The sequence below is a fragment of the Balaenoptera physalus genome, assembly GCF_965194825.1.
Source record: "Balaenoptera physalus genome assembly, chromosome: 15".
In the NCBI taxonomy this organism is placed as follows: Eukaryota; Metazoa; Chordata; class Mammalia; order Artiodactyla; family Balaenopteridae; genus Balaenoptera; species Balaenoptera physalus.
In genome coordinates, this window is record NC_138894.1 from 33,614,594 (window position 1) to 33,640,895 (window position 26,302).

Genomic DNA, 26,302 nt, shown 5'->3' on the forward strand with positions numbered 1-26,302 from the left:
TCTGTGTGCAACCTTTTTACTATGTTGATGGTGTTTTGTTTTTTGGTGCACACAAGTTTTAAATTTTAATCAAGTCAAATTTATTTTTTATGAAAACTTCTTTAACCTATCTGATCACCAAGTCATGAATAAAATGACACCTCTTTAGTCAAAAAGACAAGAAACACAATTGTTTTTTCTTTTCATGCCTTTCATTCCAAAATTAACTTTTGGCATTTTTTTTTCCACCTTGTAACTAAATTTGCTGTTTAGATGAGTGTTGTGTCAAACTGACTTCAAAGTTCACCACTGATCACTTTCAGCATTGCTTCATTTCTCTGTAATGACTTCTTCATTTTGATTCATCTCTTCAGCTGGGTGAGTCTTCAAGTGAATTTTTCAAGAAGGTACAGAGGTTGAATATACTTTCTAGCTGCTGTGTACTTGTGAAAATGTCTTTTCATTGTCATAGTGCTTAATGAAAATGCACTGGGTCCATAAATCCTTGAATTATATAATTTTCCCAATAAATACAGATTTGGTTCCATTATTTTTACATTTAGTATTTTAAATAAGCCTGATATCAGACTAAATTTTCTTCTCTTAACTTTTTTTTTTTAATTGTATATTTATGGGATTTTCTTCTATTTATTTTAACTCAAAAATCTTTTTCTGATATGTGTCTCAGTCTCTGATTTTTCCCTGGATTTTTATGGCAACTTTCAATCTGCATACAGTGTTCCCCTTTTCAGGAGGAGGATGTTTTATTCAATTAAGTGTTTGAATATTACTTTCTTCCTCAGCTACAGATATAATTCTTGGTTTGGTTTACTTAGCTATGTTTCTTATGTCTCTCATCATCTTTCACAGCATTTTCATTTTCTTCTTCTTTTTCCTCTGTAATTTTGCAGACTCTCAGATTTGTCCTCATCACTAATTTAACTTCCTTCATGTTAATTCCACCCTTTTTGCCTGCAAAATGTATTTTAAATCTGTTACCAAATCTTTACAGTTTTAGGCAGTCTTTTCCTTCATATGTTCATTCCTGCCCACACCCCCCCCAACACACACACTTTTTTTTCTAAATTGAGACAAAACATGAAATTCACCAATTAAGGGTTCCGCCGCGGAGACACGTGAAGGTCGGTGAGTTGGTGCGGAGTTTGTCTCGGCACGCGTGGCCGCGCTGGGATGGCGTCCTCCTCGTCTTCCTCCGCAGCGGGTTTGGGCTCGGTCGACCCGCAGCTGCAGCATTTCATCGAGGTAGAGACTCAGAAGAAGTGCTTCCAGCAGCTGGTGCACCAGATGACGGAACTTTGTTGGGAAATGTGCATGGACAAGCCTGGGCCAAAGTTGGACAGTCGGGCTGAGGCCTGTTTTGTGAACTGCGTTGAGCGCTTCATTGATACAAGCCAATTCATCTTGAATCGACTGGAACAGACCCAGAAATCCAAGCCAGTCTTCTCAGAAAGCCTTTCTGACTGACCTGATTATTACCTCTCTGGAAAAGGAAGGTAGTTCAAGAAATGAAGAGCAGTTGATGGGATGGTTGAAGAAAAGGCTGTGGGGGGATCGGCTCCCACCTTTGTCACTCTTGGGACATCCTGTCATCTGAGAATGAACAAAGACCAATTTTTGTGTGTGGGGGTGGTTTGAGGGTCAAATGTGTTTGGGGTTGTGTTTTTTAATGCTAATCTTGGGAAAACAATTGACAGATGAATGGAAAACTCTACTAGGTGTATGTTACTGTATGTGGGACGATGCTTTCCTCATAGTCCCATTAACTGCTTCCTATAATTTTAATAGTGGAACTGCTCTATAATTTGATATGTGGGACCACATAGGTAATAATCTGTTATTTGTGTGGATTCCTTTCAGATTTCTGGAGAGATCGATATACATCTTTGTGTCTCTCAGAAAGGGCAGCAGTGGGGGAAAGAGTAATTTGGTACTTGACTGTAGGCCTCCTTATCTAGTGTTTGATTATCTGTGCTAGAAAAAAAATGTATGGAGTATTCATACAGTACATTTCACCTTTCTAGATTATCTCCCTCCCTTATACTGTGATTCACTTAAATATCTATATATAAAGTACAGTCTTGAGCTAGTACAGGTAGCCTGAGAGTCTAGAGGCCTTTAGTTAAAGGAATCTAGCCAGCGAACATAATTCTCATACTAAACTGCCACAAGGAAGAAGTTAACTTACCCTGTATGTCAGGGTCCAAAAAAATTTAAAGATGTGCCTAAATGAAAAAATAAGTTATAAAGATTTAGGCCAGTCAAAAACTAACAGCAGGGCTTCCCTGGTGGCGCAGTGGTTGGGGGTCTGCCTGCCAGTGCGGGGGACGCGGGTTCGGGCCCTGGTCTGGGAGGATCCCACGTGCCGCGGAGCAGCTGGGCCCGTGGGCCACAGCTACTGAGTCTGCGCGTCTGGAGCCTGTGCTCCGCAGCAAGAGGGGCCGCGATGGTGAGAGGCCCGCGCACCGTGGTGAAGATTGGCCCCCGCTTGCCGCAAATGGAGAAAGCCCTCGCACAGAAACGAGGACCCAACACAGCCATAAATAAATAAATAAATAAATTTAAAAAAAGAAAAACAAAAAAAAAAAAACAAAAAAAAACTAACAGCAGTTTCAGGTAGAGGTGCATGCCTAATGTAAACCAGCATACTTTCCATTTACTGCGTTCTTTTAATCACTGAAATAAAAACTTCTACAAGATTCAAAAAAAAAAAAATTCACCAATTAAAGTAAGTGTACAATTCACTAGTTCTTAGTATTTTCACCACCAATATTGTTATCTAATTCCAGAACATTTTTGTCACGCCCCCCACAAAGAAATCTTGTATATGTTAGCTGTTACTCCCTATTTTCCCCTCCCCAACATCCCCTGGCATCCACTAATCTACTTTCTGTCTATACGGATTTGCTCATTCTGGACATTTCATATACATGGAATTATACAATATATGACCTTTTGCTATTGGCTTGAAATATTTCTCCCTTTAATAGTGTCAGTTTTTCGGACTTCCCTGGTGGTACAGTGGTTAAGAATCCGCCTGCCAGTGCAGGGGACACGGGCTCGAGCCCTGGTCTGGGAAGATCCCACATGCCACGAAGCAACTAAGCCCGCGTGCCAAAACTACTGAGCCTGCGCTCTAGAGCCCAAGAGCCACAACTACTGAAGCCCATGCACTTAGAGCCCGTGCTCCTCAACAAGAGAAGCCACCGCAACGAGAAGCCCGCGCACCACAACAAAGAGTAGCCCCTGCTCGCCACAGCTAGAGAAAACCCGCGCGCAGCAACGAAGACCCAACGCAGCCAAAAATAAAAATACAAATAAATAAATAAATAAATTTATTTATTTAAAAATATAGTGTCAGGTTTTATCATTTTAATTCTGTTAGTTTTTTTTGTGTGTATTTGGGACTTGCTTATACTGCATTTGTCTTTTAAGTCATATAGGAGAAAAACTGAATTACAAACAAAAATACATTTATACTGTCTTTTGTATTTCCTTATGTAGTTACCTTTAGTACTTTTTTCATGTGGATTTAAGTTACTGTCTGGTGTTCACCATTCCATCTTGAAAAAAATCTCTTTAGTATTTTCTGTGGGTCAGTTTGCTAGCAGTGGAGTCTTTCAACTGTTGTTTATCTGAGAATGTCTTAATCTCTCCTTCATTTCTGAAGGGTAGTTTTGCTAGGTACAGAATACTTGGTAGGCAGGTTTTTTTCCTCAGCTCTTTGCATATGTCATTGCAATGCCTTCTGGCCTCTATGGTTTCTGATGAAAAATCAGCAATTAGTCTTATTGAAGATTCTTTGTACATGATAACTCCGCTCTTGCTGCTTTAACACTGTCTTTGTCATTTGATGGTTTATGATGTATGTAGATGTGGCTCTCTTTGACTGTATCATGCTTGGACTTCCTTGAGCTTTTGGGATGTGCAGATTAACAGCAGTCATCAAATTTGTGAAATTTTAGGCCATTATTTCTCCAAATACTCCTTCAGTCTCTTTTTCTGTCTCTTCATCTGGAACTCCCATTATGTGTATAATAGGATGCTTGAAGGTGTCCCATAGGACTCTGAGATTCTGTTAATTTCTCTTCGTTCTTTTTTCTTTCTGTTTCTCACACTGGATAATCTCAATTGGCCTATCTTCATGTTCACTGACTCATACTTCTGCCTGTTCAAGTCTGATACTGAGCTTTCTCCAGTCAATTTTTTATTTTAGTTATTGTACTTTTCAACTACAGATCTTCTATTTGGTTCTTTTTTGTAATTTCTCTTTATTGATATTCTCTATTTGGTAAGACACTGTTCTTATACTTCTTTAGACATGGTTTCATTTAGTTCTTTGAACATATTTTAAATAGCTATTTTAACATCTTCATTTAGTAAGTCCAATGTCTGAGATTCCTCACAGACAGTTTCTAAACTGCTATTTTTCTTTTGTATGGTCCATATATATATTTTTTTACTTTGAATTTCCATATCTTGTAACTTTTTGTTGAAAACTGGACATCTTAAAAAATATAATGTGACAACCCTGGAAATCAGAGTCTACTACTTCCCCAGGGTTTCCTGCTGTTGCTTTACGCTGTTTTTTTTTTTTTAAGTAACTTTTCTGAACAAATTCTATAAAGTCTACTGAAGCTGCCACTCAACTAGCTTAGTGGTCAGCTAATGCCTAGATGGAGATATCCTTAAACATCTAGAAACAATAAATCTCCCAGTCTTTGCCGAGGGACTACGTGCACATAGCCATCAACGCTGAGGGCAGGGAGTTATCAATTCGGCCTTAGCCTTCCCTTTCTTCTTGCCCAGAGCCTCAAGGGCAGCCAAAGGTAAAGGGTAGGCCCCTCTCAGATCTTTCCTGAGCATGCACTCAGGCCTGTGCACACTTGTGGTCTTCTAGAGTCCTAGGAATATATCAGTGCTTTTCAACATATCTATGGACATCTCATCCTCAGTTTTTCCGATAAAGCTTTTGGTTAGTCTATTGTTTGTCTCAAGTGTTATCCACTGCCTCATGCATTGTGACATTAAAACAGTTGCTTGGGGACTTCCCTGGTGGTCTAGGGGGTAAGACTCCGAGCTCCCAATGCAGGGGCTCTGGGATCGATCCCTGGTCAGGGAACTAGGTCCTGCAACTAAGGAGTCCGCATGCCGCAACGAAGATCCTGAGTGGTGCAACTAAGACCCGGCACAGCCAAAATAAATAAATTAAATAAATAAATATTTAAGAAACTAAAATAAAACACTTGCCTGTAAGTGTTTTTTGACAAACACCTCACACATAGACACAGAGGCTCATACGCACTGGATAGCTCTGAGTAAGGTCGAATAAAGATAAGCCTTTTGAGTGGAGTCTTCCAGAGAGCCATCAGACAGGTCAAATACTGACAATTCTTTGGGAATGAAATTGTGAAAGAGGTCCAGCTCTGTTCTGCTCCCTCCAGTCCTGGGAATGCAGGCTGATATTTTTCAAGGTTATCAATCACTGAGCTGAGTATGGCAATGAGAATAGGGCAAGGTAAAATGCCACAAGCTTATTACTATTCTTATCAAGGTTCAGCCATTTTTCTTGAATAAATGCTTACTACAAAAGCTACAAGCCTTTGGTTAATTTCCAGAGTTTTGGAAAAGTTTTCCATAAAGTTTTGCCAAAATTCTGTTGCTTTTATCACAGGGCAAAATGTTGGAGGTCTTTACTCCACCATTTTTTTCTGCTATTAACTCCTCACTTTGTTTTAAAACTCCCAGCCAGTTCTCTCCCCATGGCTTTTTGCTCCTATTGACAGTACTAGTACATAAAGTATTTAAATGTCTTTAAATGAATATCAAAATAACATCTATATTATATATTGGTATGAGGTATAAAATGGCTTACAAAAAAAAAGGCATAGTACCTATCTTCACAGAACTTACTGTCAGATATAAATGAAATCCTGTTACTACTTCAGAGTGTTACTTGACCTAATGAGTAAATCTCTAACATCTATCTCTTTCTTTGTGAGGTTACCTTTGCCTTGTTTTTTTGTTTTTGTTTTGTTTTTAATTTATTTATTTTTATTTTTGCCTGTGTAGGGTCTTCGGTGCTGTGCACGGGCTTTCTCTAGTTGCGGCGAGCGGGGGCTACTCTTCGTTGCAGTGCGCGGGCTTCTCATTGCGGTGGCTTCTCTTGTTGCGGAGCATGGGTTCTAGGCATGCGGGCTTCAGTAGTCATGGCTCGCAGGCTCTAAAGCGCAGGCTCAGTAGTTGTGGCGCACAGGCTTAGTTGCTCTGTGGCATGTGGGATCTTCCCGGACCAGGGCTGGAACCCGTGTCCTCTGCATTGGCAGGCGGATTCTTAACCACTGCGCCACGAGGGAAGTCCCTTTGTTTTTGTCTTTAAAAGAATTTTATGAGTTCAATTGTTTACTCATTCTCAACTGAGGAGAAATTATTTGGTCCAAATATCTGCAACGGTTTATGACTTGCCCTTGGCCCCAAACTCTAGTTGGATCTTTCTAGTATCTATAGAATCACAACACACTAATAGACACTATCTATCAGAACAATTCCTAGGCTTTCAGCTAGATCAGCTCTACTGGTCTAAGAAACTATTATTTTCTTCTGTCAACTCCCTCACTCTCAGAATAGATGCAGAACATGATAAATGACAACCTCAAGTATATATAGCCAACAGATCTCTTCTTGTCTAATTGATGCATTCAGTACTTTATTTATACGGACAGTATTTCTCAGGATACAGTGTACCATCCCTGAGTAGTCATTTCCTCTTCCCACTACTGTCCAATTTTTCTCAAAGTTAATGTCTCCAAAGGGAAGAGTTAGGATGTAAATGAATAGAAGTACACAGGAGGCCTCAAAAAATACTGGAACACCTGATTACACTTCTATTGGTACATTCTGTCTTCTGAACTAGGGGGCTGAAAGTGAGACTGAGATAAAAGATTTTCCTACCTACAATCAATTAAGTAAGCTTGTTTTATGTCTCGTAGCCACTAAGTGAGTTTTTAAAATCATAGCCATGCAGGTAGTGAAAATTTCTTCCAGTTCCTGGTTATAGGCTTCATAATCAATCCTAACATATGAGCATTTTGTGGTTCTTTTTTTCAGTGGCATCACAGTGGGAAATCAGGAGCAATTATATCAGGGGCTTTAACTCAGTTACCATTAGATACTAGTTGGGTCCTCTTAAAATTAACAGAAAATCTGCATAAGACCAGGGACAACTACTTTCTTTTTAATTTCTACACCTATAAAGATGTCTATTGACAAATCATGAACAATTTATATCTACACAGAACCAAGTCAACTCCTGTGGACCAATCAATATGTTATCCCAACAATCAAAACCCCGCACCATACCAACTCCGTATCCTTATAATTTTCCACAGAAAATATTTATTCAGTTCCTCCACAGGATGCTATTCATTTTCTAAATCTGCAGTTCTATTGTGGTGATCTCACAGGGATGTTGTGGGATATTTTAAAACTCTAGAGAAACAGTGATATGTAATATCTGGTGTACAGGACAAAAACTAATAGCTAAAGATAGTTTAAAGTTTCAACATTAGATACTGCTACATTCCTTTCAATGCTGCTGTCTGTATCTCTGCAGAGTTGGATTTTTGACAGTTTCTGTAACAAAAGCAATAAATGAGGGTGGTTGTGTCCAATCTCATCTCAAGGTGTGAGAAACTGTGCCCTAATAGCCACACATATCTCGTTAGCAAGTAATTATGCATATTTCTGAACAAAGTAAAATGTTTTCTTTCAAACACAAAACCAAAAATATTTTTGCTTATTAAGCTGTAAGATCAAAACGGTAAGTATTTTTATACCCTAATAACATAATAGCTTAGTATCTGAAAAAATACTTCATGTATTTATATGCTGCTGATGATTTATATCCCCACGATGATGAGAAAAGAAATCACCCAAACACTAAGGTGACTGTGAACAGAGAAAACTTGGAAACCTTTGTCCTAGATGGAGTCCACTAACCCAAACAAGTAACTGTTCATACAATTTTCTTCAAATATTTATCAAATGTTTGAGTGTACACAATACATCTGACCAAATAACTCACCTATCTGAACCAGAGACTGTGTCATGAAAATCTCCATGTTTCACTTAAAGATTAAATAGCACTGAGCTTTCATATGTCATCCAGAATTAAACAGCCAATCCACAAATAAAATTTCAAAAAGTAAAATTTTGAATAATTTCTGCATAATACCTGAGTGTGAGCTCTCAATGGTGGTGTCTGACTTGGAATCCAGAGATGAAGGAATTTGTCTTAATTGGGGAACATAGTACATCTTTGTACTACCAGAAGGCTTATATGGCAACAGTAAAGGCTGGCCTAAGGACATAAAGATCAGAATAATTAATAAGAAAACATTTATTAATTAACTGAACAAATATTAAGTACCTTTAATGTGCCAAGCAGTGGTCAAGATTCTTGGAATGTATCAGTAAACTAGCATTCTAGAAGAGGGAGATAGACAGTAAACAATTAGCATACTAAATAAGTAAATCATCTAGTGTTTTTATAAATTATTAGTGACATAAAAAATTAGAAAATACTGGGACTTCCCTGGTGGTGCAGTGGGTTAAGAATCTGCCTGCCAATGCAGGGGACAGGGGTTCGATACCTGGTCTGGGAAGATCTCACATGCTGTGGAGCAACTAAGCCTGTGCACCACAACTACTGAGCCTGCGTGCCACAACTACCAAAGCCCGCCCGCCCTAGAGCCCGAGCGCCACAACTACTGAGCCCATGTGCCGCAACTACTGAAGCCCACGTGCTCTAGGGCCCTTGTGCTGCGAGTACTGAGCCCTCGTGCTGCAACTACTGAAACCTGTGCGCCTAGAGCCCGCACTCTGCAACAGGAGAAGCCACCACAATAAGAAACCCATGCAGCACAACGAAGAGTAGCCCCTACTCACCACAGCTAGGGAAAGCCCGTGTGCAGCAACAAAGACCCAAAACAGCCACTCCCCCCCCCAAAAAATTAGAAAATGCTGAGGAAGATTAGAAGTATTTGGGAAATTGCAGCAGGATGCAGTTTAAATAGAGTGGTAAGGGTAGGATTCATTGAGAAGACGACTTCTTAGCAATCTATTCCATATTTAGATGGCTCTAACTAAGAAACACTTTATCTTCTATTGAACCCAAACCTGGTCGTTGTTAACCCCTACTACTGATCTTTGAAGATTCTCCCTCCAGAGTCATAGAAAGTAAATCTAATTCTCTTCTATGTGGCAGATTTTCAAAATAAGTTTTCCATTATAAAAGTATAAATTCTCAATTTTAAAAAAATACACAGAAATAAAAAAGACAAAGTCTTACCACTCAAAGATAACTATTATTAATATTTTAATGTATTTCTACAGGTCTTTCCTCTGTATTGCTTATTTGTTTACATAGTTGTGTATAGTATGTATAATGTGGAATTCAGTTTTTCTACTTTACATTGATAATAAAATATTCATTTTATTTCCTATCTTCACATTTTTTATCATTCTACTACACATTAAGTGTTTTTAACCCTTCTCATAATGTTAAAAATTTAGGCTGGATTAAATTTTCAATAATAAAGAATTCTGTAATAAAGACTTCCTGTTCATAGCATACCCATTCTCCCCTGCTGCCCCATTTCACATAAGTTTCCTGATTTCAGAGTGAAAAATTATGTCATTTATAAAGTTTCGTTTTTTTAAATACTAACTGCTAAAATTCTTTCTAAAATGTCTGTGACATGGTAGTAATTTGATTATTATAGAAGATGAAATCTTTTTCTTCTTCTTATTTTTTTGCTTCATTGGGTCTTCATTGCTGCACGCGGGCTTTCTCTAGTTGCGGTGTGGGGGGCTACTCTTCGTTGTGGTGCGCGAGCTTCTCACTCTTCTCACTGCAGTGGCTTCTCTTGTTGTGGAGCACAGGCTCTAGGCATGCAGGCTTCAGTAGTTGTGGAGCATGGGCTCAGTAGTTGTGGCTCGCGGGCTCTAGAGCACAGGCTCAGTAGTTGTGGAGCACGGGCTTAGTTGCTCTGCGGCATGTGGGATCTTCCCGGACCAGGGCTCGAACCCGTGTCCCCTGCACTGGCAGGTGGATTCTTAACCACTGCGCCACCAGGGCAGTCCCTGAAATCTTTTTCTATACACTTGTTTTTCTTTCATGATGTGGTAGAAACTCTGTCTCTGTAACAGCATTTTGATATTTAGCTGGGTACATACTGCTCATCTGTACACTGTATTTCCCAATCTCCCTTGCAGACATGTATGGACATATGACTGAGTCTGGGCCCATAGGTCAAGGGTGAGAATAATGTCTGCAACTTCCAGGCATCCCATGAAAACACTCCACTGGCTGCTGCTAAAATTTATCCTCCCCATTACTCTTCTTTTCCAGTATTTTCTTTATTATTCTTCCTGAAAAAACTTAAGATCAATTAAACAAGTTCAAAAGAACAATTCCATTAGAATTTTGAGTAGAATTACATTAGAGTTTAAATTCATTTGGGAATAAATGACATCTTTAAATATTCAATTTTCCCATTCAGAAATATCCCATCCCTCCTTTTAGTCTACTGTCCTTTTCTATGCCTACACAAAGGATTAGTATTGCCATCACATGAGCCCTATAAAATTCTTGTTTAGGTTACTCCTCAGTATTCATGGGGTTGTACTGCTCATTCAAATAGAATTTTGTAGATAGCTACCACTTCTCCTGATTAAACACAACAGCTTCTTCAGTTTATCCTTATGGACCATGGTCTTCTCTTGCATCCTGTAATCACCTCTAGATGGACTCCTAGTTGCCCATGTCTAGTTTATAAAAATCAAAATACTCTAGACAGAGTCTGATAGTCCCAGAGTAGAATGAGATCTCCTTCATTCTGGATGCAATAACAACTTATAAACTACTTAGAATTGTGTTACCATCCTTGGCCACTCCATGATTCTGATGATTTGACATGGAATCCATATTACTAGTACCCTGCTTCCAACCAAGGAACTGACTTCATAGTGAAGGAAATGAGACAAAAGGCTGACGACTAAAGGGAGTCACTGTTCTCCTCACAAGCCTGATCACCCACAGCTATGGTAAACTCAAGAACAAAAAAGCGAGTGAACAATTTACTGATAACTGTCATGGCACAAGCTGGGAGGCATCACTTTCTGAGGCTGGAATGCTAGCTTACTGAATACGGCATGTGCTCAGAACCACATGTGGCACTTGCCTATCCCACAGACAGAATGCATGTATTTAGGAACAAAGGCAGAAGCCTTTAAAATCTTTTGCTTTCTATCTCTGTGACTCTGCTTTGTTTGATGGAAGATCTTAGAAATAAGGGAGGGGCACTTCTACCGGGAGACAGGAGCCATCTAGTCATTTTACATTCTTTATGTCACTGAAACAATACAGGGAATAGGATGCCATAGTGTTGACTAAAACTACAATTGACCTTAACTATCAGGGAGAAATAAGGTTACCTTAAAAGAAGAAAGTCAGTAGGAGTATGGCTTACACCTAGGGGACCACTTTACCAAGCCTGGTCATAGAAATTAACAAAAAATTACCTTAAACCTATGCAGGGCTAGCAAAGCCTTAGACTACTTAGGAACACTTGTACCAACCTATCAGGCAAAACCCCAGCCAATGAGAACCTGGCTGAATTCAAGGAGAATGAAGAAATGTATAGAGGCTGGAAGAATTTAAATAACAGGAAAAATAGGTTGTAGCCTCTACTTCTCTTTGGACGTTGCTGTAGTCATTATTGTTAGGATATTGACTTAGTAGTTTTCTTCCTCCACCAGTGTATATAAAGCTTGGTGGTGATGGTTAAATTTACCATTTAGTTCAAAGTTTGCAGAAAATGGACAACAACAATTGGGCAGAATTACAATGGACCCAGAGCAAGAATGGTTACCATGTGGAGATGGAGAATTCAGAGGCAAGATAAGTGGCTTTTTGAAATTCTCAACAACTTTATGTTTGGATGCAGAAGTCTTAAAGTTACTTTGGACTGCCTATCTCTGGGGGAAGAAGCGACTATTCAGCAAATAATGGTTGTTCCTGGGAGAGAAAGAAAGGACTGGAGAAGGGTAAAGAAGAAAGTCCAACCATAAAATTTATTTCTTCAAAAAACTTGCAAATGGAACTAAATATAAACATATAGCATATTACTCTTAATTTGTTAATTCAGAGCAGTGGACACATAGTCATAAATTCAACATGCTATTCTGTATACTTTTTTTTTTTTTTAAAGCAATTCCTTTATTTTTATTATTTATTTATTTATTTTTGGCTGTGTTGGGTCTTCGTTTCTGTGCAAGGGCTTTCTCTAGTTGCGGCAAGCGGGGGCCACTCTTCATCGCGGTGCGCGGGCCTCTCGCTATCGCGGCCTCTCCTGTTGCAGAGCACAAGCTCCAGACACGCAGGCTCAGTATTTGTGGCTCACGGGCCTAGTTGCTCTGCGGCATGTGGGATCTTCCCAGACCAGGGCTCGAACCCGTGTCCCCTGCATTGGCAGGCGGATTCTCAAGCACTGCGCCACCAGGGAAGCCCTATTCTGTATACTTTTAAAATATTTTTTAAAATTTTACTTCTGAATCCACAGAGTTAAAAATATTTTATTATTAAACCAAATAATATTTCTCTTTTAAAGGAGTCCTTTCTACCAAGTACCTGTATGTAAAGGTAAGACCATGAACTGTGGGCTCTCTATAGACTGATCCATTTGATGTCAGAAGAGGTATAAAATACACTTTCACAGTTGGATTTCCTCTCCTGTGCTCTTCCACCAACATGAAAACAGCATAGCCCAGAGTAGCCTGGGTTTCAGTACAAGGCATGTGGAACAGACCCAAACCGTTTTTGCATCCTGATGCCAAACTCCAACGGACTCATAAGCCCATGAGTGAGGAAAGCAAATGTCTGTTGTTATAAAGCACTGAGATTTTCGAGGTTCTTATACAGTATCACGGTGGCAATAGGTAACTGACACATTAAAGGTGTTCTGTGTGATATTGATTAGACTATACATTTGGGGGGCATAATTTTATTTCACAATAAAAGTGTATAAGAAATATAACCATCTCGGGCTGCCCTGATAGCTCAGTGGTTAAGAATCCGCCTGCCAATGCAGGGGACACGGGTGCCAGCCCTGGTCCGGGAAGATCCCACATGCCGCGGAGCAACTAAGCCCATGTGCCACAACTACTGAGCCTGCGCTCTAGAGCCCGCGAGCCACAACTACTGAGCCCATGCACCACAACTACCGAAGCCCACGTGCCTAGAGCCCGTGCTCCACCACAAGAGAAGCCACCGCAATGAGAAGCCCGTGCACCGCAATGAAGAGTAGCCCCCGCTCGCCGCAACTAGAGAAAGGCTGCACGCAGCGATGAAGACCCGACACAGCCAAAATAAAATAAATAAAATAAAAAAAAAAGAAAAGAAATATAACCATTTCAACATATAAATGTATTTATTCAAATTAAATTCAGTGCAATTTAAATGTGGAACTAAGCAATTTTCTTTATACATTTAGGCATATTCCATTTATACCTACAGACAGATAAACTTTTTGCACAAGTAGGAACACTTAAAATCTATTTTGAATAGATTTGTACAAACTGTTGAATACTTTAAAATTAGTAATTGAAAGTTCCCACCCTCATTTGGAGGTAGAATGGGAACTTAACTTTCCAGTTACTGGTCTGAAAAAGAAAATAACTTGCTATAATTTTGAATGTTATATAGTGTAAGCACTATAAAAATATCACTGTCATGATAGCATAGGAACACTCTAAATGTTGTAGACCTTATGGTAGAAATTGCTAGCTGTTCACCAAAACTCATTTCTTTTTCATCCTGGAAAGCACAGCTAAACTATTCCTAGTCAGTGGAAAGTGATGTGGGCCACACCTAGGCCTAGACCATAAAAGCCTCCCAACATGTGCTCCTCCATGCTTTTCGTCCCTTCCAGTTGACTATGATGATGAATCCAAGGTTCCATGTTTTAAAGAAAGCAGAGTCACAGTCAACCTGGGTCCCTGCTCAACGTTTCTTGAGCAAGAAATAGACTGGTATTGTGTTTGCTATCTGTTCACTGTCTCATGCAAAACAATAGTAAAAGAAACAATGCCAAATAATTATCTACCTCCCTAAAATTGAACCTCTATAGTTTTTATGTTTTCATGAACTACTTGCATTCTTATGACAAGTATTATGAGTTGAAAATACGTCAGCCACAAGTAGCATGAGTTTCACATAGGTTGTTAACTTCACTAGAAATTGAAGTAAAAACATAATAAATTATATTCTCTTCATAGCTATGTAAATAAAAGATGTTATCATCATGTACAACCTAATGCTTAAAATTAAAATTAGGTTTTCTAACTAGAAAGACCCAATCAAGAAATTTATTGGTTAATGACACACAAAAGTTGGTAATGTGACCTAAAATTCTCTTACCATCTGTGCCATGAAGAACAGTAATCTGTTGGACTGAAGATGATGAAGCAAACTTGACAGGAACTTTGCCCAACTTCTGTGTACTGAGCTCTGGAATATCATGTCCACGATCTTCAGCATTACCAAAAATCTCAGATGAAAACATGGTTTTTCCTGGACTCTCTGTTGTTATCTGAGTGACTGCATCAGATGATAATTTTCCAGAGACGGGAGAAAACGGGGTCTTAATCTCCTTTGGTGATCTGAACAAAAAAGGGAAAGCACACAGCAGGTCATATCCTTGGCTTATCAAATACTGTAATTTCTTTCCAAATGTGGCTTCAATATTTTTTGGAGACACATCCAACTCCAATGGTTAAGTTATTTCTGCAGTACCCTTTGCTTTTTTACATACTTATTACAGGGTGATCATGCATGAGTTTACTTTTACTTATTTTAAAATCTACTTTTATTTTGGATTTAGAATGCTATTATATAAGGAAAGGGTACTTTTCAGTTGAAGTGGAAAGATATCCATTACAAAATAATTACTGGAAGTCCACTATAAATTAGGGGACTATGCTAAACGCATAGAGTGTACAAAAATAAAAAAGAAACAGAGCCTTTCCTCAAAGAGTTTATATGTCAGTGGGGGAACCAGAGGTTTTTAAGGTTGTAATTATGTATATAGATGATAAAGAATCCATATTAAAACATAATGGAGTAAATAAATGAGTGTATAAATAAATAAATAATAGGAGGGAGGGAGAAGACAAATCTTGCCAACAGAAGAATTCCATATGTAGGTAACCTCCCCCCCGCCACCCCCCCCCCCCCCCCCCGCCGGCATCCATCTCCTCCCCAAGGAGGTGGAGGTGAAGCTTAATCTTCCCCTTAAGTCCAGTCCTGGGCTGGCCTTAATGATTGAATTCCAAAGAGAGTATAAAATGGGAGAAAAAGTAACTTTACAGTGGAGAAACCAAGCAAACACCATGTTATGCAAGTGATGATGTTTCACATCACCAGTGATGTCACGGAGACACTACATACTCTCTGTTATGATGTGATGAGACGGTTACTTCGCTTCTGTGGTATTCTTTGTCAAAACCTATAACTCCAGTCTAATCATGAGAAAAACATCAGCCAAACCCAGACTGAGGACAATTCTACAAAATATCAGACAAATATTCCTCAAGACTGTCAAAATCATAAAAAACAAGGAAGGAATGAGGAACTGTCATAGACCAGAGAAGACTAAGGAGACATGACAACTAACTAAGTGGAATGTGATATACTGGATTGGGTCCTAGAACAGAAAAAGGTCATTAACAGGAAAACTGGTGAAATCCAAAAAAAGTCTTAAGTTTAGTTAATAGTAATGTATAAATGTTGGCTTTTTAATTTTGAAAAATATAGTATGGTAGTATAAGATGTTAGCAATAGGAAAAACTGGGAGAGAGGTAAAGGGAACTCTGTTTGTATCTTTTCTGCAGATTTGAAACTATTTGAAAATAAAAAAGGTCATTTTTAAAAAATGGAGTAATACTGTATTGTATTATATCACAGAAGAAGAAGACCTTTTAAAAGGTCTTTTAAATCTCTACCCTCTATATACTATTCACTAATTAAAAGGACAATTATGAGAAAAGAAAATAGGCCCATCTCCTTTATGTATACAGAAGCAAAAATCATACACAAAATGTTAGACAATCAAATGTAGAGTGTGTGAGTGAGTGAATGTGTGTGTGTGTGTGTGAATTCCTACCAAGTTGTTTTACTCCAGAAATGCAAGGTGAGTTAACATTCAAATATCAATAAATGTCATGCACCACATGAATAAAATAAAGGAGAAAATGTATATGATCATATCAGTATAGTCAGATAAAGCATTTGATAAAATTCAATAATTATGTATGATTAAAAACTCATAGCAAAGGGAAACTACAAAAAACTTTAGAGCCACCATCCTATTTATAGTGAAATGTGGAGAATGTCCACTGTAAGATTAGGAACAAAATAAGAATGCCAACTCTTACCTTTTCTATTCAACCTGTTAGTAAAAGTATTAAATGGCATTAGCAGTAAGGCAGGAAAAAGAAATCAGAAATATAAGGCTAAGAAAGGAAGAAATAATACTGTCACTTTCCATATTTGATATAATTAAGGATACAGAAAATCCAAAACCATCTACAGATAACTTATTAGAATATCAGTTAGTTTTTAGAAGAGTTGCCAGATAAGAGACCAAACATTAAAAAATTCCACTAACATTTTTCTGTGTCTGAAAAGTTATAAAATTAAAAACTAAAAAATATGCCATCTACATTATCATCAAAACATCATATACCTAATAATAAGTGTAATAAAAAATGTAAGAACCCTGAACAGAAAACTATTAATATATCATAGAGAGAAATTAAAGGTGATCTAAATAGGATTTCTACTTTGAGGCAGGATGTATAGGCATACCTCACTTTATTGCACTTCACTTTATTGTACCTTGCAGATAATGCTTTTTTTTTTTTTTTTTTTTTGTAACAAATTGAAGGTTTGTGGCAACCCTGTGTCAAGCAGCTCTACTGGTGGTGCCATTTTTTCCAACAGCATTTGCTCACTTCGTGTCTCTATGTCATGTTTTGGTAAGTCTCACAATATTTCAAACTTTTTCACTATTATACTTGTTACATGATCTGTGATCAGTGATCTTTGATGTTACTATTGCAAAAAGATTACAGCTTGCTGAAGGCTCAGATGATGGGTAGCATTCTTAAAGTCTGCTTTCAAATTAAGATATGTACTTTTTTTAGACATAATGCTATTGCACACTTAATAGACTACAGTATAGCATAAACATAACTTTTACATGCACTGGGAAACCAAACAACTCGTGTGACTTGCTTTCTTATGATATTCTCCTTATTGTGGTGTCTGGGACCAAAGCCATATCTCCATAATAATATGCCTGCACTAGGTAGGCACAGGCCATCACTCCTGCTGCAACGAGCAAACAAACTTGAATAAAGGATCATCGAGCTAAGGAAGCAATCAAGAAACAATATCAACTAGTATGCTAGAGAGGGACATTTAGAGATTTGGAGCAGGGGTTTGGTGTAGGGAGACATACTCCACTGGAAAAGAGAAATCACCATACCTTTTGATGAACTCATTTGCTGGCATGATGGAGTGAAATCTAGCAGAATGTCAAGCCGATTTCCCCCACAGGACATTTCCTTAGTGTCAGGGTGGTACAGGATGATGGGGGACTGAGCCAAGAAAGCAGAGTGAAATTTCCTGCACAGTCATGGCACGAACAAACCAAATCCCGCTAGATAAAGGGGCCTGTGACAATCATTAGGTCTCCTCTTCAAGACATTTGCCAGTTTTTGAACCTATAGAAAGCAGGAAGCTTAAATACCTAATGCCTGAGGGAGAGAACTTTCCAAAGTGAGGAATCAGAGACCTACCAGACTCACAGTAAAAACCCAGAAGTGCCATCCCCAAGAAGGGGGCTGAGTCAGAAAAAGTGAAATCATCTGCAATGTTTCAGTGTTTATGAGACAAATTTTCATTGAGAAAGTGTAACGGCAACAAATACATAGCTGGTCTCTCCTTACATTTGCCATACTCTGAAGCTGTGAGAACTGAGAGCCTAAAGAGCTGAATTCAAACATCTGAAAGACTGAAGTCAATAACTGACTGTATTTATTGAAGAATCAAAGACCTGTCAGGCTCACAGCAAAAATCCAGGGAGGCCACAAATCAGGAAAAATCATAGGTAGGATGAGACAAGTAAAGCTCCAACCCAGTTCTGACCTAGTAAAATTCCTGAAATGGCTGAAATGATCAGCCACTCTGATTAACAGAGAAAGGGGTAAATCTTCTCTGGTTCAAAGTAATAGCATCTTCAGTCTCTATGAATTTTTTATTCACCATGTCCAGCACACAATCAAAAATTATGAAATTCCTGAAGCAGGAAAAAGTGACTAAAAATTAAGACCAAAAAAAAAAAAAAAAAAAACAAAACAAGAAAAATTGATTTAGAGGGAATTCAGATTCTGGAGTTAGCACAGAACTTTAAAATGACTATATTGAGAGTAAAAGATGGGGATTAATAGATTAAAATATGGAGAATCTCAACAGAAAATTGGAATCAATTTTAAAAAATCAAATACAGATAAATGAAAAATAAGAAAACTGATCCCCAGCAGACCTTAGGGAATACTAGAAGAAATTTTTTTAGGCTGAAGTAAAATGGCCCAACATAGAACAGAGCTGGCCTCTCCGTCCCATATTGAACTCGAGTTGGAAGAGGCGAGTCCGGTCTCAAAACGGAGGTAAAACCGCCGCCCGGTCGCCCCCAGCCCGACTCCGGCCGTCGCCGTCGCCGCCGCCGCCGCCGCCGCCGCCGCCGCCGCCGGGGGGGGGGGGTGGGGAGGAGGGCCATGATCCAAAGGAACCAGAACAGTTGAGAAAACTGTTTATTGGTGGTCTGAGCTTTGAAACTACAGACGATAGCTTAAGAGAACATTTTGAGGAATGGGGCACACTTACAGATTGTGTGGTGATAAGAGACCCCCAAACAAAACGTTCCAGGGGCTTTGGTTTTGTGACTTACTCTTGGGTTGAAGAGGTGGATGCAGCAATGTGTGCTCGACCACACAAGGTTGATGGGCGTGTAGTGGAACCAAAGAGAGCTGGTTCTAGAGAGGATCTGTAAAGCCTGGTGCCCATCTAACAGTGAAGAAAATTTTTGTTGGTGGTATTAAAGAAGATACAGAAGAATGTAATTTGAGAGACTACTTTGAAAAGCATGGCGAGATTGAAACCATAGAAGTTATGGAAGACAGGCAGAGTGGAAAAAAGAGAGGATTTGCTTTTGTAACTTTTGATGATCATGATACAGTTGATAAAATTGTTGTTCAGAAATACCACACTATTAATGGGCATAATTGTGAAGTGAAAAAGGCCCTTCCTAAAGAAGAAACGCAATCTGCTGGATCACAAAGAGGTCGTGGAGGTGGATCTGGCAACTTTATGGGTCGTGGAGGAAACTTTGGAGGTGGTGGAGGTAACTTTGGCCGTGGTGGAAACTTGGTGGAAGAGGAGGCTATGGTGGTGGAGGTGGTGGCAGCAGAGGTAGTTATGGAGGAGGTGATGGTGGATAGAACGGATTTGGAGGCGACGGTGGTAACTATGGCGGTGGTCCTGGTTACAGTAGTAGAGGAGGCTATGGTGGTGGTGGACCAGGATATGGAAACCAAGATGGGGGATATGGTGGCGGTGGTGGAGGATATGATGGTTACAATGAAGGAGGAAATTTTGGAGGTAACTATGGTGGTGGTGGGAGCTATAATGATTTTGGAAATTATAGTGGACAACAGCAATCAAATGATGGACCCATGAAGGGAGGCAGTTTTGGTGGAAGAAGCTCGGGAAGTCCCTATGGTGGTGGTTATGGATCTGGTGGTGGAAGTGGTGGATATGGTAGCAGAAGGTTCTCAAAACTCAGAAGAAAAGGGCTACAGTTCTTGGCAGGAGAGAGAGCGAGGAGGTGTCAGGAAAGCTGCAGGTTACTTTGAGACAGTCGTCCCGAATGCATTAGAGGAACTGTAAAAATCTGCCACAGAAGGAACGATGATCCATAGTCAGAAAAGTTACTGCAGCTTAAACAGGAAACCCTTCTTGCTCAGGACTGTCCTAGCCACAGTTTGCAAAAAGTGCAGCTATTGATTAATGCAATGGAGTGTCAATTAGATGTACATTCCTGAGGTCTTTTATCTGTTGTAGCTTTGTCTTTTTCTTTTTCTTTTCATTACATCAGGTATATTGCCCTGTAAATTGTGGTAGTGGTACCAGGAATAAAAAATTAAGGAATTTTTAACTTTTCAATATTTGTGTAGTTCAGTTTTTCTACATTTTAGTACAGAAACTTTAACAAAATGCAGCTTTGAAGGTGTTTCCTTGTGAGTTAACAAGAAGATCATTGTTAATTAATATTTTGTATGAATTTTGCTGAAGTTAACTGTAAAGAAACACCTGCTGACTTGCAGTTTAAGGGGATCTATTCTCCCCATTTCCAAACCATGAAATGAATGGGCTCTGACATGTGGAGAGAATAGATATTTGTGTTTGCAATGTGTGTCTTAGATAATAGACTTGGGTATTTAAATTAGCATATTTGTGAATTTAATAGCATTAAGACTTACTTCAAATGAAAAATCTCAAAATTCAAAAAAAAAAAAAAAAAAGAACAGAGCTGGGAGCTCGATTGGCGCTGCCTGCGGGGGAGGAGCGCCGCCGCGAGCTGGGAGCTTGATTGGCGCTGCCTGCGGGGGAGGAGCGCCGCCGCCGCGAGCTGGGAGCTGGATTGGCGCTGCCTGCGGGGGAGGAGCGCCGCCGCCGCCGCGAGCTGGGAGCTCAGTTGGCGCTGCCTGCGGGGGAGCAGCGCCGCCGCCGCCGCCGCCGCGAGCTGGGAGCTCGATTGGCGCTGCCTGCGGGGTGGAGCGCCGCCGCCGCGAGCTGGGAGCTCGATTGGCGCTGCCTGCGGGGGAGGAGCGCCGCCGCCGCCGCCGCGAGCTGGGAGCTCGATTGGCGCTGCCTGCGGGGGAGGAGCGCCGCCGCCGCCGCCGCGAGCTGGGAGCTGGATTGGCGCTGCCTGCGGGGGAGGAGCGCCGCCCCCGCGAGCTGTGAGCTGGATTGGCGCTGCCTGCGGGTGAGGAGCGCCGCCGCCGCCGCCGTCGCCGTCGCCGTGAGTGAGGAAGCGCCTCGGTCAGGCCTGCTGAGGGCCCTCGCCGACGCCTGGGCTTACCCGCCGCCCCGCCAGCTCCGCTCGTTTCCCGTCCCCCGCGGCCCGGCGCGGGGCAGGCCTGCCGGGGCCATGGAGGACGAGGTGGTCCGCATTGCCCAGAAGATGGACAAGATGATGCAGAAGAACGCGGTAGGCGCGGCGGGCGGCGCGGGCCGGAGGGAGGCTGGGCGGCGGGCGGGGGTCAGTCGGCCTGAGGGGTTTCCCGGCCCGCGGTGAGCGCGGCGGGTGCCGCGTGACGGCGGCGAGGCCCGCGCTCTGGGGAGGGGTTCCTGGGGAGGGGGGAGCTTCGTGTCCCGCGGCCGCGTCCCGGGCAGGGGTCCTGGGGGGCGTCCTGTCTCGCAGCCGCGTCCCGGGCAGGGGTTCTGGGGGGCGTCCTGTCCCGCAGCTGCGTCCCGGTCAGGGGTTCTGGGGGGCGTCCTGTCCCGCGGCCGCGTCCCGGGGAGGGGGTCCTGGGGGGGTCCCGGGGAGGGCGTCCGGTCCCGCGGCCACCGGCGCTGGGGCCCGCCCTGGGCGCCCGAGGCCCCTCGTGATTAGCGCAGCCCGGTAAACTCCATCGAGGCGTCCTCCTCATTATTTTAAACGTGACGGTGGTAAAGCCTCGCTGGTTTAGCTGAAGAGTGCAGAGAGCCCTCCCTGTTTGAAAGAATTCGTTGTCTTTCCCGGGCTCATTGGCCAGCAGCGAGAAAACAACATCAAACAGAGGTTTGTGATCAGTTTTAGACATGAAACTGTTCAAGCAAAACGTGAATTTCCTGGATCTTATTTTTGAGGAAGGCTGAACATTCCCTTGATTGTCTCAACTCTCCTGCATGTTTGCTTAGCAATTAAAAAAGGTGAACTATGCCAGTGTACTTGGCAAGTTGCTAAACTTTTTGGAAAAAGTGGATCTTGTTAGGCCGCGGAGTGCGGGGAGCTGTGTTTAAGGCACTGCCGCCGACGAGGCTGTGCTGCCGGCTGGATTTGGACACATGTCGTTGCTGGTCCTCTCAGTGGTTTACGGTTGCTACCGGTGGCGTTTTCTGTTACTGATAACGTGTGCACGTGAACGTGTTCTCTTGTGGTTTGTATGAGGTGCTCCAGTTTTTGCATTTCTGTCCACCTGTGTGGGTCACTCTCAGTCCCTTGCTTCCGAGTCGTCTATATTTTCAGCTAAACTTCTGAAATTCCAAGTCAAACGAATGTGAAGGAGAGAAGGGCTGCTCTGATTTGCACAGCACTTTGGAGTTACAAAGCGTTTGTGCAGAATTCTTTGGCGACTCACGACAGCTGTGTTGCATTCATTTTACAGAATAAGAAACTGAGTCAGACCAAGCAGTTCACCTCCTTAAATGAAGTGTGCGTTGTGGATTAAGCCAGGACCCGAGTTTCCTGCTGGGCAGCATGCAGAAGTAATGTTAAACACCGAATTCTTAAGACTTCAGACTTGGTGTGCGCCTCTTTTCCTTTAACAGGTGCATTGCCCGGCGTGTAATTTCATACCCTGTTAATCTGTCTTTGCAATTTTGGCTTTTTAAAGTACCTCCTGTTTGTTTTCTGTTCCAGACGTTGCCTGTGCCATTTATTTTTTCTGTTGATACAGGCCTTTCATTCCTCACTGCAAGTGATGAGTTCTGTATATTTGATTGGCTGAACGTTTCTGTTATTCTGTTTAAACTGGCAAGTTTTTTTTCTTTGCCTAGAGAACCCTAGACTCCCCTAGTAGAAGCTGGCTCCTAGGGAAAAAGGCCGTTTCTTGGGTAATTTTTTTCTCGAACTCAGGCTATAAAATGTGTACCTTTTAATCATCTAGTGCACTAGGTGTTTTTGTTTGTTTCCTTTCCTTGAAATAGACGTTTCCTAGAAATGAGGAATTCCTTAGTGAGCAAGTATGGAGAAGACCAGTTTGTATTTATCTGCAGTTCTCAAATTATAAACACATAATGCGTCAGCAGGAGAATGAGGATAAGCTCCACAGATAATCCTCAAGTCTCATTTTTCTTTTCAAATCTTATATTTCTAGTAGTACAGAACTTTACCAATATAAAAACTTGCCCCCCCCCCCAAAAAAAAAGAACAGAACTGCAGGAAAGAGCAAAGAGCACTTAAAGTCTGTGTGTGTGTTTAATATATATATGTACATATACCCAGGTACATACACCTTTATATTTATATGTTGTTTTGTAAATAAATGACAATAATAATGTCTTGTGGAGATGTAGAACAGAAGTATACAACAAAAGCACAAACAGCAGGAGGGGGCAAATGGAGTTAAACTGTTAAACCTCCATGGGATGGTTCCATGGAGGAGGCAGAGAGGGGGATGGGATCCTCGAAGAGCTGCTGAAGACCTTGCATTTTTTGCAGATCTCTTTAGAATGCTACTTGTATATTATGCTCTCACTGAGTGCACCTGGCTGAGCTATGGCACATTAGCACGGTAAACATTTGTCAGATTTGCCCTAGTCAGAAAATTTTCTATACCTGCCATCCTGCTTGGCACTTAAAATAGTTTTTTTTTTTTAAGGTCTCTATGATATAGGGATGATGGGTGAAGAAGGTAGGCTGCAGGGTAATAATGTAGTATGTATGATCCCATTTTGATACAGTAAACAGAAAGTATTAAATGCATGCCTGTTTGTATGGGCAGTGAGTTTGCATGGTTATCTCAAGAGGGAGGGAATGGGACGGGTAGAGAAAGAGATTGACCACAGGCTATTGTTTTACTTGTTACAAGAGGCATGTGTTGCCTTCATTTCTGATTAAGCTTTTTGTTTACAGATTATTGTAGGTTTACATGCAGTTGTAAGAAATAATAGTGAGATAGGTCCTGTGTGTCCTTTACCCAGTTTTCCCCAATGGTAACATCTTACAGAACCATAGTATACTGTCACAACCTGGGTATTGCCATTGACACAGTCAAGATACAGAACATTTCCATCCCACAGGATCTCTCCTGATGCCATTTTATAGCCACTGCTGCTCCCCCACTCCCCACCAAATCATAATGATCTGATAGTGCAGTGGATAAAGTTGCACTAAAGTTTTTGTGCAGATGATCAAGGGAAAATAGCCCCTGGGGAAGATGGCCCATCTCCCAGTCCCCCGGCCCTATCTGTCCCTGGCAACCTGTCATTTCAAGAATGTTATGTGGGACTTCCCTGGTGGCGCAGCGGTTAAGAATCTGCCTGCCATTGCAGGGGACATGGGTTTGATCCCTTGTCCGGGAAGATCCCACATGCCGCGGAGCAACTAAGCCCATGCGCCACAATGACTGAGCCTGCGCTCTAGAGCCCGGGAGCCACAACTACTGAGCCCACGTGCCACAACTACTGAAGCCCGCGTGCCTAGAGCCCGTGCTCTGCAACAAGAGAAGCCACCGCAGCGAGAAGCCCGCGCACTGCAACAAAGAGTAGCCCCCGCTCGCCGCAACTAGAGAAAGCCCACACGCAGCAACGAAGACCCAACGCAGCCAAAAATAAAATAAATTAACTAATTAATTAAAAAAAAAGAATGCTATGTGAATAAAATCATATAGTGTGTAACCTTTTTTTTTTTTCTTAATTAAAAAAAAGTTTGTTTTTGGCTGCGCTGCCGGTTATGCGATCTTAGTTCCCCGACCAAGGATTGAACCCAGCCCAGGTAGTGAAAGTGCTGAGTGCTAAACACTGGCCCGCCAGGGAATTCCCAGTATGTAACCTTTTGGATTGGCCTTTTTCAATCAATGTAATTCCCTGGAGAGTCATCCAAATTGCATGAATCAATAGTGCTCCTTTTTTTAAAAAAAAAAAAAAATATATATTTATTTATTTATTTGGCTGTGCGGGTATATAGTTGCAGCATGCGGGATCTAGTTCCCTGACCAGGGATGGAACCTGGGCCCCCTGCATTGAGAGTGCAGAGTCTTAACCGCTGGAACACCAGAGAGGTCCCAGTGCCGCTTTCTTTTTAATTGCTGAGTAGTATTCCATGGTTTGGCTATACTTCAGTTTGTTTAATCACTTGCCCATTGAAGAACATCTGAGTTTTTTCCCATTTCTTGACTATTACTGAGAGAGATGCTGTGGACATTTGTGTACCTTTTTTTGTGCGAACATGCGTTCTCTGGGGTAAATGCCGTATGGTATGTGTTGCTTTTTTTTTTTTTTTTTTTTTTTTTGGCTACGCTGTGCCACATGTGGGATCTTGGTTCCCCAATCAGGGATCGAGCCCGTGCCCCCTGCATTGGGAGCTTGGAGTCTTAACCACTGGACTGCCAGGGAAATTCCTGTATTGCTCCCCCTGCCCCACTTGATTGATTGATTGATTGATTGATTGGTTGATTGGCTGTATTGGGTCTTAGTTGCGGCACGCGGGACCTTCGTTAAGGCATGTGGGATCTTTTTTGTCATTGCGGCGCACGGGCTCTTCGTTGCAGCATGAGAGCTTCTCTCTAGTTGTGGCGTGCGGGTTTTCTCTCTCTAGTTGTGGCACGTGGGCTCTGTAGTTGTGGCGTGCAGGCTCCAGAGCGCGTGGGCTCTGTAGTTTGCTGCACGTGGGCTACCTCATTGAGGTGTGCGAGCTCAGTAGTTTGGCGCGAGGGCTTAGTTGCCCCGCGGCGTGTGGGATCTTAGTTCCCCGACCGGGAATCGAACCCGCGTCCCCTGCATTGCAGGGCGGATTCTTTACCACTGAACCACCAGGGAAGTCCCTGTATTGCTTTTTTAAATTAAAAAAAAAAAAAAAAAAGGAAAAGCAATCAGAGGTAAAACAACTAATTATATGATTGCCTTTCAAAGTACATATTCAAACCCTACATTCTTGGTGTACATAACTTCTTTATGTTGATTTCTGGTGTTTAGCTCTAGTAACAAGACAATAATAATAACGCTGTAGTTTTCCTTGTTTCTTTCAACTGATGATCTGTGTATTTATTACAAAATAATTTTTTTTTTTTTTTTTACAAGTAATATTAACACTCACAAGCTACCAGGAGGCAAGTAATGGTTAGCGCTGGTGTGGTTAACTCCTTTATAGATAGGGAGGTTGAGGCATGGGTATTGTGGAATTTGCCATGTTTAGGC

The 26,302-nt window shown here is 41.4% G+C and overlaps 4 long non-coding RNA genes and 2 pseudogenes across 13 annotated transcripts in view; 3 read left to right on the forward strand and 3 right to left on the reverse strand.

Moving 5' to 3' along the window:
• LOC309643390 overlaps positions 1–26,302 on the reverse strand; it is a 2,123,356-nt gene that overhangs the window by 932,908 nt on the left and 1,164,146 nt on the right. The gene's annotated exons all lie outside the window — the stretch shown is intronic.
• On the forward strand, positions 7–2,471 carry LOC309643903 (mitochondrial import inner membrane translocase subunit Tim8 A pseudogene; annotated as a pseudogene). The gene has a single exon. The product of its transcript is annotated as a mitochondrial import inner membrane translocase subunit Tim8 A pseudogene (transcript).
• On the reverse strand, positions 4,574–14,607 carry LOC309643906. Its single transcript, XR_014254148.1, has 2 exons — positions 14,477–14,607; positions 4,574–8,356 (listed from the first exon to the last, which is right to left on the reverse strand). It is a non-coding gene; the product is annotated as an uncharacterized lncRNA (long non-coding RNA).
• On the reverse strand, positions 9,763–13,079 carry LOC309643907. Its single transcript, XR_014254149.1, has 2 exons — positions 12,581–13,079; positions 9,763–12,250 (listed from the first exon to the last, which is right to left on the reverse strand). It is a non-coding gene; the product is annotated as an uncharacterized lncRNA (long non-coding RNA).
• LOC309643910 lies at positions 17,029–24,784 on the forward strand. Its single transcript, XR_014254152.1, has 2 exons — positions 17,029–17,094; positions 22,806–24,784. It is a non-coding gene; the product is annotated as an uncharacterized lncRNA (long non-coding RNA).
• Positions 17,210–20,706, forward strand: LOC309643467 (heterogeneous nuclear ribonucleoprotein A3 pseudogene; annotated as a pseudogene). Its single transcript, XR_014268621.1, has 3 exons — positions 17,210–17,227; positions 18,696–19,523; positions 19,781–20,706. The product of XR_014268621.1 is annotated as a heterogeneous nuclear ribonucleoprotein A3 pseudogene (transcript).